Source organism: Bombina bombina, chromosome 1 (genome assembly GCF_027579735.1).
Source record: "Bombina bombina isolate aBomBom1 chromosome 1, aBomBom1.pri, whole genome shotgun sequence".
In the NCBI taxonomy this organism is placed as follows: domain Eukaryota; kingdom Metazoa; phylum Chordata; class Amphibia; order Anura; family Bombinatoridae; genus Bombina; species Bombina bombina.
The window spans coordinates 15,673,214-15,689,289 of NC_069499.1; the positions used below are offsets into that span (position 1 = coordinate 15,673,214).

Consider the following 16,076-nt stretch of genomic DNA (forward strand, 5'->3'; position numbering starts at 1 on the left):
GATTGCCTCTCAGAAGCTCAGTGCACAGCTAGACCTTGTGAATTAGATCAGATTGCCTCTCAAGAAGCTCAGTGCACAGCTAGACCTTGTGAATTAGATCAGATTGCCTCTCAAGAAGCTCAGTGCACAGCTAGACCTTGTGAATTAGATCAGATTGCCTCTCAAGAAGCTCAGTGCACAGCTAGACCTTGTGAATTAGATCAGATTGCCTCTCAAGAAGCTCAGTGCACAGCTAGACCTTGTGAATTAGATCAGATTGCCTCTCAAGAAGCTCAGTGCACAGCTAGACCTTGTGAATAAGATCAGATTGCCTCTCAAGAAGCTCAGTGCACAGCTAGACCTTGTGAATTAGATCAGATTGCCTCTCAAGAAGCTCAGTGCACAGCTAGACCTTGTGAATTAGATCAGATTGCCCTCTCAAGGAAGCTCAGTGCACAGCTAGACCTTGTGAATTAGATCAGATTGCCTCACAGAAGCTCAGTGCACAGCTAGACCTTGTGAATTAGATCAGATTGCCTCTCAAGAAGCTCAGTGCACAGCTAGACCTTGTGAATTAGATCAGATTGCCTCTCAAGAAGCTCAGTGCACAGCTAGACCTTGTGAATTAGATCAGATTGCCTCTCAGGAAGCTCAGTGCACAGCTAGACCTTGTGAATTAGATCAGATTGCCTCTCAAGAAGCTCAGTGCACAGCTAGACCTTGTGAATTAGATCAGATTGCCTCTCAAGAAGCTCAGTGCACAGCTAGACCTTGTGAATTAGATCAGATTGCCTCTCAAGAAGCTCAGTGCACAGCTAGACCTTGTGAATTAGATCAGATTGCCTCTCAAGAAGCTCAGTGCACAGCTAGACCTTGTGAATAAGATCAGATTGCCTCTAAAGAAGCTCAGTGCACAGCTAGACCTTGTGATTCCCGTTGTGAAATAGATCAGATTGCCTCTCAAGAAGCTCAGTGGCACAGCTAGACCGTGTGAATTAGATCAGATTGCCTCTCAGGAAGCTCAGTGCACAGCTAGACCTTGTGAATTAGATCAGATTGCCTCTCAGGAAGCTCAGTGCACAGCTAGACCTTGTGAATTAGATCAGAATGCCTCTCAAGAAGCTCAGTGCACAGCTAGACCTTGTGCATTAGATCAGATTGCCTCTCAAGAAGCTCAGTGCACAGCTAGACCTTGTGAATTAGATCAGATTGCCTCTTAAGAAGCTCAGTGCACAGCTAGACCGTGTGAATTAGATCAGATTGCCTCTCAGGAAGCTCAGTGCACAGCTAGACCTTGTGAATTAGATCAGATTGCCTCTCAAGAAGCTCAGTGCACAGCTAGACCTTGTGAATTAGATCAGATTGCCTCTCAAGAAGCTCAGTGCACAGCTAGACCTTGTGAATTAGATCAGATTGCCTCTCAAGAAGCTCAGTGCACAGCTAGACCTTGTGAATTAGATCAGATTGCCTCTCAGGAAGCTCAGTGCACAGCTAGACCTTGTGAATTAGATCAGATTGCCTCTCAAGAAGCTCAGTGCACAGCTAGACCTTGTGAATTCTAACACAATACTAAGCACCTGTTTGCAGGGGTGTAGAAGATTCTAAAGGATCTGTGGGAGGGTTTATTGGTAATATACACACACACACACACACACATAAACATATATATAAAAGTTCAGATTAAGTGCAATCACTGTTACAAATCAACAACCGCCGGGGTGCTGCGCAATGTGTATACATCCGTAGCATTTATCCTATGTAGAAAATAAAACGCTGCACTCACCGGTCTTCATGAAAAAATTATCAGTTTAATCTCATCAATTCAGCATAGTCAATAAACAGAAAATCCCAAACATTTCGGTACCAAACTGGTACCTTTCTAAATGGGTGTTAAACCTGTGTCCCAATGTTCTCTAATGAACCCACACACCTGTTACCTTAATATACCCATCAGTGCTAAGAACTTCCACTGCTAACGTGTTGCAGCCTGTATCGCTCGTCACTGACAATCAGTCGTTCAGAACCTGAGCGCATGGCTAATTAGCATAACCACGCCTCTAGTGACGGAATAGCCTATACGTCACTGTTGACATTTTCAATTGCGATCAGAATGGCACCAACCCGACAGCATCACAGTTTTACCAATTCCTAAATTAAAAAAAAGAAGAGAAGAAAACGTGCAGCATCATTATGACTAGATTCTTCATACGATCTACCATAAATTGCACTTTTAATATAAAAACCTAAAAACTAGAGAATCCTTGCAAGAACTCTAACCTTATTATAACTCAATTCACTTCATATCAGTTTGGAGCATGGTAGAAACTTAACGGAGAACACCACACTCATTTGTGAGAATAGCCCAAGTTCTTTAAGATGAATACTGTGGTTTGCATACTAAATGTTATCAGGCCACATTCTTCTCCTGAAACCGGAGCTGACCTAGATCGATCAATCATAGCAAGATCCAGTTACAGAAACACATTATAGTCCAGTTGTATGTTCAACCCTCTAGGGGTCACAGTATCCAATCGATAGATCCATGACGTTTCTAACTGTAGAAGCTTTTTTTTTGCCTATCCCGACCTCTGCTGGGAGAAGGCACATGATCAATTAGCATAGTCCTCAGACTGGCAGCCGTATGACCAGCTTGCAAAAAATGCCTGGCTACTGGTTGGTCCGACGTCTGTTTGTCTTATGGCATGGCAATGGTTTGCCATCCTTTCTCTAAAGGTGGTTGAGGTCTTACCAACGTAGACAAGAGAACATATCAAAATGTAGATCACGAAAGTGCTGGTGCATGATAATCTGTGGAAATTTTTATATTTTTTCCCTGTCCGTGAATGATGGAACTGGGCTCCCGTAAGCATGCTATTGCATGTAGTGCAGTCTCCACACCTATAGCATCCTAACTTCTTTTTCCCATCCATCCAGGTGCCTTTCTGGTAGCATTTTACTGGATCATTATGCACAAGGATGTCCTTCAAGTTAGATGCTTTTCTATAGACAATACAAGGAGCTTCCATCCGTGTAAAAGGTAGTAGTTTATCCGATTTAACAATGTCCCAATTCTTCTTCACAGATTTTTCAAGTACCTTATGTAAAGGAGTGAACGTTGTGATGAGATTGATATTATTCTTATTGTCTGTTATATCTGGTTTTGATTGTAACAGTGTCTTCTGATCATATTGTGACATTTCAATGTCCATGGTTCTATACCCTTGCTGTTTTAATTTGATCTTCATTTCTTCTTCTTGTGTAGTCCTGGTATCAATGAGTGTGTTACGTGCTACTCGCATGAGTTGAGAAGAGATCATACTCCTCTTTTGATGTTCTGGGTGGAAGCTAGTGGAAAGTAACAACAAATTTTTATCCGTTGATTTACAGTACAACGATGTGGCAAATTTATAGCCATGATTATCCAAATATTTATTAATATTCAAATCCAAAAATGGTATCGTCTGCATGCTGTATATAAATTTGAACCGTATTGTGGATTCTAAATTGTTTAGAGTGTCAATCCAATTTACTAAAGAATCTACTGAGCCCCTCCATATCAGAAAGAGGTCATCTATATATCTGACGTAGAACTTTATATTGGTGACTGATAAAGTTCTCATGACATAAGTCTCGTACCAGAGCATATATAGGTTGGCATATGCATTTTCTAGACAAAATGTTAATAATTCAAGTAGGAACTCTATGGGGGGTCCCGCATATGCCAACAATGAACTTACCATGGAGCTGACAGCCTGGACACCCCCACCATGAGGGATGACAGCGTACAAACTGTCAACATCCATGGTAAGTAGGTCATCAGATTCTAACCAATCTATGTCGATCAATTTCCTGATCAAAGAGGGGGAATCTAAAAAGAAGGAGAATTACTCTTTTACCACTGGTTGGAGATGGCAATCTATAAATTCAGCAACCTTGGAACATAATGAATCTCTGGCAGACACAATAGGTCTGCCAGGAGGATTCATTAAAGTTTTATGTATTTTAGGCAATAAATAAAGTACAGGAATCGCTGGAAAAAACATAATTTATGTAAGAACTTACCTGATAAATTCATTTCTTTCATATTAGCAAGAGTCCATGAGCTAGTGACGTATGGGATATACATTCCGACCAGGAGGGGCAAAGTTTCCCAAACCTCAAAATGCCTATAAATACACCCCTCACCACACCCACAAATCAGTTTAACGAATAGCCAAGAAGTGGGTTGATAAGAAAAAAGTGCGAAAGCATCAAAAATAAGGAATTGGAATAATTGTGCTTTATACAAAAAAATCATAACCACCTCAAAAAGGGTGGGCCTCATGGACTCTTGCTAATATGAAAGAAATGAATTTATCAGGTAAGTTCTTACATAAATTATGTTTTCTTTCATGTAATTAGCAAGAGTCCATGAGCTAGTGACGTATGGGATAATGAATACCCAAGATGTGGATCTTCCACGCAAGAGTCACTAGAGAGGGAGGGATAAAATAAAAACCGCCAATTCCGCTGAAAAATAATCCACACCCCAAAACAAAGTTTAAATCATATAATGAAAAAAACTGAAATTATAAGCAGAAGAATCAAACTGAAACAGCTGCCTGAAGTACTTTTCTACCAAAGACTGCTTCAGAAAAACAAAACACATCAAAATGATAGAATTTAGTAAAAGTATGCAAAGAAGACCAAGTTGCTGCTTTGCAAATCTGATCAACCGAAGCTTCATTCCTAAATGCCCAGGAAGTAGAGACTGACCTAGTCGAATGAGCTGTAATCCTTTGAGGCGGAGTTCTACCCGACTCAACATAAGCATGATGAATTAAAGACTTTAACCAAGATGCCAAAGAAATGGCAGAAGCCTTCTGACCTTTCCTAGAACCAGAAAAGATAACAAATAGACTAGAAGTCTTTCGGAAATCTTTAGTAGCTTCAACATAATATTTCAAAGCTCTAACTACATCCAAAGAATGCAACGATCTTTCCTTAGAATTCTTAGGATTAGGACACAATGAAGGAACCACAATTTCCCTACTAATGTTGTTAGAATTCACAACCTTAGGTAAAAATTTAAATGATGAAAAATCAGAAAAGGAGACTCACAAGAAAGAGCAGATAATTCAGAAACTCTTCTAGCAGAAGAGATGGCCAAAAGAAACAAAACTTTCCAAGAAAGTAATTTAATATCCAGCGAATGCATAGGTTCAAACGGAGGAGCTTGAAGAGCCCCCAGAACCAAATTCAAACTCCAAGGAGGAGAAATTGACTTAATGACAGGTTTTATACGAACCAAAGCCTGGACAAAACAATGAATATCAGGAAGATTAGCAATCTTTCTGTGAAACAGCACAGAAAGAGCAGAGATTTGTCCTTTCAAGGAACTTGCAGACAAACCTTATCCAAACCATCCTGAAGAAACTGCAAAATTCTAGGAATTCTAAAAGAATGCCAAGAAAAATGATGAGAAGAACACCAAGAAATGTAAGCCTTCCAGACTCGATAATATATCTTCCTAGTTACAGATTTACGAGCCTGTATCTAGGCAATACTCTCTTCACATCCCTCTGACATTCACTGCACACTGAGAGGAAAACCGGGCTCCAGCCTGCTGCGAAGCGCATATCAACGTAGAATCTAGCACAAACTTACTTCACCACCTCCATGGGAGGCAAAGTTTGTAAAACTGATTTGTGGGTGTGGTGAGGGGTGTATTTATAGGCATTTTGAGGTTTGGGAAACTTTGCCCCTCTTGGTAGGAATGTATATCCCATACGTCACTAGCTCATGGACTCTTGCTAATTACATGAAAGAAATATACGCTCATAAATTCATATCCGTTCTCATTAATCATCCCAGCTTCAAAGCCGCACTTAAGGATATGATCTAATTCTTTTTTATATGATGTAGTTGGTTTGCCTCTTAGTTTACAATAAGTATTAGTATCAGATAATTGTCTATACGCTTCATTATGACAATCACTGTAGTTCTGAATTACAATCGACCCTCCCTTGTCTGATGCATGTATAATAATAGAGTGGTCATTTTTTAAACTTTGTAAAGCATTCGTCTCTTTTTTATTGAGGTTTGAGAAATAGCTATCAGGTTTAGCTTGTTCATACCCGAATGGTAAACTCTTTTGAACAAGCTAAACCTGATAGCTATTTCTCAAACCTCAATAAAAAAGAGACGAATGCTTTACAAAGTTTAAAAAATGACCACTCTATTATTATACATGCAGCAGACAAGGGAGGGTCGACTGTAATTCAGAACTATAGTGATTATAATAATGAAGCGTATAGACAATTATCTGATACTAATACTTATTGTAAACTAAGAGGCAATCCAACTACATCCTTTAAAAAAAGAATTAGATCATATCCTTAAGTGCGGCTTCGAAGCTGGGATGAATAATAAGAACGAATATGAATTTATGAGCGTATCTTTTCCACTGATTCCTGTACTTTATTTATTGCCTAAAATCCATAAAACTTTAATGAACCCTCCTGGCAGACCTATTGTGTCTGCCAGAGATTCATTATGTTCCAAGGTTGCTGAATTTATAGATTACCATCTCCAACCGGTGGTAAAAGAGTCAGTCTCCTTCCTTTTAGATTCCCCCTCTTTGATCAGGAAATTGATCGACATAGATTGGTTAGAATCTGATGACCTACTTGTTACCCTGGATGTTGACAGTTTGTACACTGTCATCCCTCATGGTGGGGGTGTGCAGGCTGTCAGCTCCATGGTAAGTTCATCGTTGGCATATGCGGGACCCCCCATATAGAGTTCCTACTTGAATTATTAACATTTTGTCTAGAAAAAAACTTTTTTAAGTTTGAGAAGGAATTTTTCCTACAAATAGCAGGGACTGCTATGGGTTCGAGTATGGCTCCCGCATATGCCAACCTATATATGCTCTGGTACGAGACTTATGTCAGGAGAACTTTATCGTCACCAATATAAAGTTCTACATCAGATATATAGATGACGTGTTTCTGATATGGAGGGGCTCAGTAGATTCTTTAGTAAATTGGATTGTCACTAGATTGACAATTTAGAATCCACAATACGGTCCATGTTTATATACAGCATGGAGACGAAACCATTTTTGGATTTGAATATTAATAAATATTTGGATAATGATGGCTATAAATTTGCCACATCATTGTACTCTAAATCAATGGATACAAATTCCTTGTTACTTTCCACTAGCTTCCACCCACACCTTCAAAAGAGGAGTGTGATCTCTTCTCAACTCATGCGAGTAGCACGTAACACACTCATTGATACCAGGACTACACAAGAAGAAGAAATGAAGATCAAATTAAAACAGCGAGGGTATAGAACCATGGACATTGAAAGAGCACACATTAAAATGTCACAATATGATCAGAAGACACTGTTACAATCAAAACCAGATATAACAGACAATAAGAAGAAGAATATCAATCTCATCACGACGTTCACTCCTTTACTTAAGGTATTTGAGAAATCTGTGAAGAAGAATTGGGACATTGTTAAATCGGATAAACTACTCCCTTTTACACGGATGGAAACTCCTTGTATTGTCTATAGAAAAGAATCTAACTTGAAGGACATCCTTGTGCATAATGATCCAGTGAAATGCTACCAGAAAGGCACCTGGATGGATGGGAAAAAAGAAGTTATGATGCTATAGGTGTGGAGACTGCACTACATGCAATAGCATGCATAAGGGAGCCCAGTTCCATCATCCACGGAAAAAATATAAAACTTTCCACAGATTATCATGCACCAGCACTTTCGTGATCTACATTTTGATGTGTTCATGTTCTCTTGTCTACGTTGGTAAGACCTCAACCACCTTTAGAGAAAGGATGGCAAACCATCGCCATGCCATAAGAGCTGTCATTGACAAACAGACATCAGACCAACCAGTAGCCAGGCATTTTTTGCAAGCTGGTCATACGGCTGCCAGTCTGAGGACTATGCTAATTGATCATGTGCCTTCTCCCAGCAGAGGTGGTGATAGTAAAAAAAAAAAAGTTCTACAGTTAGAAACGTCATGGATCTATCGATTGGATACTGTGACCCCTAGAGGGTTGAACATACAACTGGACTAGAATGTGTTCCTGTAACTGGATCTCGCTATGATTGATCGATCTAGGTCAGCTCCGGTATCAGGAGAAGAATGTGGCCCGATTTAGTATGCAAACCAAAGTATTCATCTTAAAGAACTTGGGCTATTCTCACAAATGAGTGTGGTGTTCTCCGTTAAGTTTCTACCATGCTCCAAACTGATATGAAGTGAATTGAGTTATAATAAGGTTAGGGTTCTTGCAAGGATTTTCTAGTTTTTAGGTTTTTATATTAAAAAGTGCACTTTATGGTAGATCTTATGAAGAATCTAGTCATAATGATGCTGCACGTTTTCTTCTCTTCTTTTTCTAATTTAGGAATTGGTAAAACTGTGATGCTGTCGGGTTGGTGCCTGTTCTGATCACAATTGAAAATGTCAACAGTGACGTATAGGCTATTCCGTCACTAGAGGAGTGGACACAGGTTTAACACCCATAGAGAAAGGTACCAGTTTGGTACCAAAACGTTTGGGATTTTCTGTATATTGACTATGCTGAATTGATGAGATTAAAGTGATAATTTTTTCACGAAGACCGGTGAGTGCAGCATTTTATTCTCTACTTAGGGTAAAATGCTACGGATATATATACACACACATTTATATATATGTGTGTGTGTGTTGCAAGCGAGAGTGTGAGAGAGAGAGTATAGCACTATGTTAGAGAATACCTAAGTCTTATGATGAATTGATTTAGCGAGAACCTATATGTCTATTGTCTATATATCCTGTGTTATAGGCAAATATTGTCTAGACAAAAAGCAAAAGTATCAAATTTGGAAAATTTGGAAAAAGTATGAAGGGAAGACCAAGTTGCAGCCTTGCAAATCTGTTCAAATGAGGCCTCATTTTTAAAGGCCCTGGTGGAAGCCACAGCTCTAGTAGAATGAGCTGTAATCCTTTCAGGAGGCTGCTGTCCAGCAGTCTCATAGGCTAAACGGATTATACTCCAAAGCCAAAAAGAAAGAGGTTGCCGAGGCCTTTTGACCTCTCCTCTGTCCAGAGTAAACAACAAACAGGTTAGATGTTTGGCGAAAACCTTTAGTAGCCTGTAAGTAAAACTTCAAGGCACGGACTACGTCTAGATTATGCAAAAGACGTTCCTTCTTTGAAGAAGGATTAGGACAAAATGGTGGAACAACAATCTCTTGATTGATATTCTTGTTAGAAACCACCTTAGGTAAAAACCCAGGTTTTGTACGCAGAACAACTTTATCTGAATGAAAGATCAGATAAGGAGAATCACAATGTAAGGCAGATAACTCTGAGACTCTGAGCCGAGGAAATAGCCATCAGAAAAAGAACTTTCCATGAAAGAAGTTTGATATCAATAGAATGAAGGGGTTCAAACGGAACCCCTTGAAGAACTTTAAGAAGCAAGTTTAAGCTCCATGGAGGAGCAACAGGTTTAAACACAGGCTTAATTCTAACTAAAGCCTGACAAAATGCCTGAACGTCTGGAACTTCTGCCAGACGCTTGTGTAAAAGAATAGACAGAGCAGAAATCTGTCCCTTTAAAGAACTAGCTGATAATCCTTTGTCCAAACCCTCTTGGAGGAAGGACAATATCCTAGGAATCCTAACCCTACTCCATGAGTAATTCTTGGATTCACACCAATGAAGATATTTACGCCATATCTTGTGGTAAATTTTCCTGGTGACAGGCTTTCGTGCCTGTATTAAGGTATCAATTACTGACTCGGAGAAGCCACGCTTTGATAGGATCAAGCGTTCAATCTCCATGCAGTCAGTCTCAGAGAAAGTAGATTCGGATGATTGAAAGGACCTTGTATTAGAAGGTCTTGTCTCAGAGGCAGAGTCCATGGTGGAAAGGATGACATGTCCACTAGGTCTGCATACCAGGTCCTGCGTGGCCACGCAGGCGCTATCAATATCACTGATGCTCTTTCCTGTTTGATTTTGGCAATCAGACGAGGGAGCAGAGGAAACGGTGGAAACACATAAGCCAGGTTGAAGAACCAAGGCGCTGCTAGAACATCTATCAGTGCCGCTTCTGGGTCCCTGGACCTGGATCCGTAACAAGGAAGCTTGGCGTTCTGGCGAGACGCCATGAGATACAATTCTGGTTTGCCCCAACGGAGAACCAATTGAGCAAACACCTCCGGATGGAGTTCCCATTCCCCCGGATGAAAAGTCTGACGACTTAGAAAATCCGCCTCCCAGTTCTCTACACCTGGGATATGGATCGCTGACAGGTGGCAAGAGTGAGTCTCTGCCCAGCGAATTATCTTGGAGACTTCTGACTTCGCTAGGGAACTCCTGGTTCCCCCTTGATGGTTGATGTAAGCCACAGTCGTGATGTTGTCTGATGAACCTCAGTGTTGCTAGCTGAGGCCAAGCCAGAAGAGCATTGAATATTGCTCTTAACTCCAGAATATTTATTGGGAGGAGTTTCTCCTCCTGAGTCCATGAACCCTGAGCCTTCAGGGAGTTCCAGACTGCACCCCAACCTAGAAGGCTGGCATCTGTTGTTACAATTGTCCAATCTGGTCTGCGAAAGGTCATACCCTTGGACAGATGGGCCCGAGATAACCACCAGAGAAGAGAATCTCTGGTTTCCTGATCCAGATTTAGTAGAGGGGACAAATCTGTGTAATCCCCATTCCACTGACTGAGCATGCATAATTGCAGCGGTCTGAGATGCAGGCGCGCGAATGGCACTATGTCCATCGCCGCTACCATTAAGCCGATTACTTCCATGCACTGAGCCACCGTGGGGCGCGGAATGGAGTGAAGAACACGGCAAGCATTTAGAAGTTTTGATAACCTGAACTCCGTCAGGTAAATTTTCATTTCTACAGAATCTATTAGAGTCCCTAGGAAGGAAACCCTCGTGAGAGGAGATAGAGAACTCTTTTCTTCGTTCACTTTCCACCCATGCGACCTCAGGAATGCCAGAACTATCTCTGTATGAGATTTGGCAATTTGAAAGCTTGACGCCTGTATCAGGATATTGTCCAGGTAAGGAGCCACCGCTATGCCTCGCGGTCTTAGGACCGCCAGAAGTGAGCCCAGAACCTTTGTAAAAATTCTTGGGGTTGTAGCCAACCCGAATGGAAGAGCTACAAATTGGTAATGCCTGTCTAGAAAGGCAAACCTCAGGAACTGATGATGATTCTTGTGAATCGGAATGTGAAGTTAGGCATCCTTTAAGTTCACTGTGGTCATGTACTGACCCTCTTGGATCATGGGTAAAATGGTTCGAATAGTTTCCATCTTGAATGACGGAACTCTGAGGAATTTGTTTAGGATCTTTAAATCCAAAATTGGTCTGAAGGTTCCCTCTTTTTTGGGAACCACAAACAGATTTGAATAAAACCCCTGTCCTTGTTCCATCCGCGGAACTGGATGGATCACTCCAATTACAAGGAGATCTTGTACGCAGCTTAGGAATGCCTCTTTCTTCATCTGGTTTGCAGATAATCTTGAAAGGTGAAGTCCAGAAGATATCCCTGAGATATGATCTCCAACGCCCAGGGATCCTGAACATCTCTTGCCCACGCCTGGGCGAAGAGAGAGAGTCTGCCCCCTACTAGATCCGTTGTCGGATAGGGGGCCGCTCCTTCATGCTGTCTTAGAGGCAGCAGCAGGCTTTCTGGCCTGCTTGCCCTTGTTCCAGGACTGGTTAGGTTTCCAGGCCTGCTTAGATTGAGCAAAAGTTCCCTCTTGTTTTGAAGCAGAGGAAGTTGATGCTGCACCTGCCTTGAAATTTCGAAAGGCACGAAAATTAGACTGTTTGGCCTTTGATTTGGCCCTGTCCTGAGGAAGGGTATGACCCTTACCTCCAGTAATGTCAGCAATAATTTCTTTCAAACCAGGCCCGAATAAGGTCTGCCCCTTGAAAGGAATGTTGAGTAATTTAGACTTTGAAGTCACATCAGCTGACCAGGATTTGAGCCATAGCGCCCTACGCGCCTGGATGGCGAATCCGGAATTCTTAGCCGTTAGTTTAGTCAAATGAACAATGGCATCAGAAACAAATGAGTTAGCTAGCTTAAGAGTTCTAAGCTTGTCAACAATTTCAGTCAATGGAGCTGTATGGATGGCCTCTTCCAGGACCTCAAACCAGAATGCCGCCGCAGCAGTGACAGGCGCAATGCATGCAAGGGGCTGTAAAATAAAACCTTGTTGAATAAACATTTTCTTAAGGTAAACCTCTAATTTTTTATCCACTGGATCTGAAAAAGCACAACTGTCCTCAACCGGGATAGTTGTACGCTTTGCTAAAGTAGAAACTGCTCCCTCCACCTTAGGGACAGTCTGCCATAAGTCCCGTGTAGTGGCATCTATTGGAAACATTTTTCTAAATATAGGAGGTGGGGAAAAGGGCACACCGGGCCTATCCCACTCCTTACTAATAATTTCTGTAAGCCTTTTAGGTATTGGAAAAACATCAGTACTCACCGGCACTGCATAGTATTTATCCAGCCTACACAATTTCTCTGGCACTGCAATTGTGTCACAGTCATTCAGAGCAGCTAATACCTCCCCAAGCAATACACGGAGGTTCTCAAGCTTAAATTTAAAATTAGAAATCTCTGAATCAGGTCTCCCCGATTCAGAAACGTCACCCACAGATTGAAGCTCTCCGTCCTCAGGTTCTGCATATTGTGACGCAGTATCAGACATGGCTCTTACAGCATCTACGCGCTCTGTATCTCGTCTAACCCCAGAGCTATCGCGCTTGCCTCTCAATTCAGGCAATCTGGATAATACCTCTGACAGGGTATTATTCATGATTGCAGCCATGTCCTGCAAAGTAATCGCTATGGGCGTCCCTGATGTACTTGGCGCCATATTAGCGTGCCTCCCTTGAGCGGGAGGTGAAGGGTCCGACACGTGGGGAGAGTTAGTCGGCATAACTTCCCCCTCGACAGACCCCTCTGGTGACAATTCTTTTATAGATAAAGACTGAACTTTACTGTTTAAGGTGAAATCAATACATTTAGTACACATTCTCCTATGGGGCTCCACCATGGCTTTTAAACATAATGAACAAGTATCCTCTGTTTCAGACATGTTTGTACAGACTAGCAATGAGACTAGCAAGCTTGGAAAACACTTTAAAGCAAGTTAACAAGCAATATAAAAAACGTTACTGTGCCTTTAAGAGAAACAAATTTTGACAAAATTTGGTGAAAAAAGGCAGTTATACTAACAAAATTTTTACAGTGTATGTAACAAGTCAGCAGAGCATTGCACCCACTTGCAAATGGATGATTAACCCCTTAATAACAAAAACAGAATAATAAATGACAAAAACGTTTTTTAAACACAGTCACAACAACTGCCACAGTCTACTGTGATTGTTACCCTCCTCAAACACGACTTTGAAGCCTTTTGAGCCCTTCAGAGATGTCCTGTATCATGCAGAGGGAAGCTGAATGTCTGTCAGTATTTTTATCTGCACAGAAAAGCACTAAAATAGGCCCTTCCCACTCATATTGCAACAGTGGAAAGCTTAAGGAAACTGTTTCTAGGCAAAAATCAAGCCAGCCATGTGGGAAAAAACTAGGCCCCAATAAGTTTTGTCACCAAACATATATAAAAACGATTAACATGCCAGCAAACGTTTTATATTACACTTTTATAAGAGTATGTATCTCTGTTAATAAGCCTGATACCAGTCGCTATCACTGCATTTAAGGCTTAACTTACATTAATCCGGTATCAGCAGCATTTTTCTAGCAAATTCCATCCCTAGAAATATATTAACTGCACATACCTTATTGCAGGAAAACCTGCATGCCATTCCCCCTCTGAAGTTACCACACTCCTCAGAATATGTGAGATCGGCAGTGGATCTCAGTTACTTCTGCTAAGATCATAGAAATCACAGGCAGATTCTTCTTCTAATGCTGCCTGAGATGAAACAGTACACTCCGATACCATTTAAAAATAACAAACTTTTGATTGAAGTTAAAAAACTAACTATAATACACCACTCTCATCTTACTACGTCCATCTTTGTTGAGAGTTGCAAGAGAATGACTGGATATGGCAGTGAGGGGAGGAGCTATATAGCAGCTCTGCTGTGGGTGATCCTCTTGCAACTTCCTGTTGGGAAGGAGAATATCCCACAACTAATGGATGATCCGTGGACTGGATACACTTAACAAGAGAAATGTGTATATAAATGTATACACCCAAGTGATATTAAAAAAAAATCTTATAAGAGATGGTTAACCTCCTTATAGTTAAATAATTATCCAATTCTTTTGTAAACACCAAGTAATCTGATATTGAAATATTATGATGATGTACAGTTTATTGTAATAATCCGAAGTCAAATAGGAGTGAGGAGTGATAGTCCCCGTCGGGGTTCCTACTTACATTCCTTGACCCCAATCTTATGAGGTAAGTGCTGCACCATAAGAAGGATAAATCCTGAGGATTTCCAAAAGTCCTTGTTCTGCTTCTTGGGGGATGGTAGAATCTTCTTCCAATTGTATGTTCCAGATCACATGCAGTGGAAATGAGAAGAAAGCAAAAATAGTGCAATACCGTAATTTTATTGACATTTAAGCACAAAGTGTCAATAAAATTACGGTATTGCACTATTTTTTGGCCATAATTGAAACCAAAGTTGAACTTTTTGGCCATAATTCCAAAAGATATGTTTGGCGCAAAAACAACACTGCATATAACCAAAAGAACACCATACCCACAGCGAAGCATGGTGGTGTCAGCATCATGCTTTGGGGCTGATTTTCTTCAGCTGGAACTGGGGCCTTAGACAAGGTAGAGGGAATAATGAACAGTTCCAAATACCAGACAATATTGGCACAAAACCTTCAGGCTTCTGCTAGAAAGCTGAACATGAAGAGGAACTTCATATTTCAGCATGACAACGACCCAAAGCATACATCCAAATCAACAAAGCAATGGCTTCACCAGAAGAAGATTAAAGTTTTGGGATGGCCCAGCCAGAGCCCAGACCTGAATCCAATTCAAAATCTGTGGGGTGATCTGAAGAGGGCTGTGCACAGGAGATGCCCTCACATTTTGACAGGTTTAGAGTGTTTTTGCAAAGAAGAGTGGGCAAATCTTGCCAAGTCAAAATGTGCCATGCTGAAAAACTCATACCCAAAAAGACTGAGTGCTGTAAAAAAATCAAAAGGTGCTTCAACAAAGTATTAGTTTAAGGGTGTTCACACTTATGCAACCGTATTATTTTATTTTTTTATTTTTATTTCCCTTTACCTAAAAGATTTCAGTTTGTTTTTCTATTGAGTTGTACAGTTTATAGGTCACATTAAATTTAGAAAAAGTTCTGAAATTATTTATCTTTGTCTCATTTTTTTACATCACAGAATCCTGACATTTTAATAGGGGTGTGTAGACTTTTTATATCCACTGTATGTATGTATGTATATATATATATATATATATATATATATATATATATATATATATATATATATATATATATATATATATATATATATATATATATATATATATATATATATATTATACACATATATATATATATATATATATATATATATATATTATACATATATATATATTATACATATATACATATATATATATATATATATATATATATATATATATATATATATATATATATATATATATATATATATATATATATATATACACATATATATACACATATATATACACATATATATACATACATATATACACACACACAGACATATACCTATATATACACTCCAAATAAAGCAAGCACTCACTGGAGTTTTTAACAAGCAAAGTATTTACTTGCAGATAGTACAATTAGTACATTAAGTTAACATTTTCGGGCCGTAGCCCGTCCTCAGACTTACAAAACTAAACAACTTACCACCTCTTATAAGTGCCACCATCATACCCCTCAGTGAAGACGCTCTGCCACATCCGGAAAACCGATCCGCCCCAATACGCCACTGCGCATGCGCGAACAGGACTACCGGTCCCCATCTGGGCCAAC

General features: G+C 40.2%; 1 protein-coding gene across 1 annotated transcript in view; it reads right to left on the reverse strand.

The window, feature by feature from the left end:
* The window catches only part of CEP170B (centrosomal protein 170B), a 325,448-nt gene that overhangs the window by 14,743 nt on the left and 294,629 nt on the right, over nt 1-16,076 (reverse strand). The window lies entirely within an intron of this gene.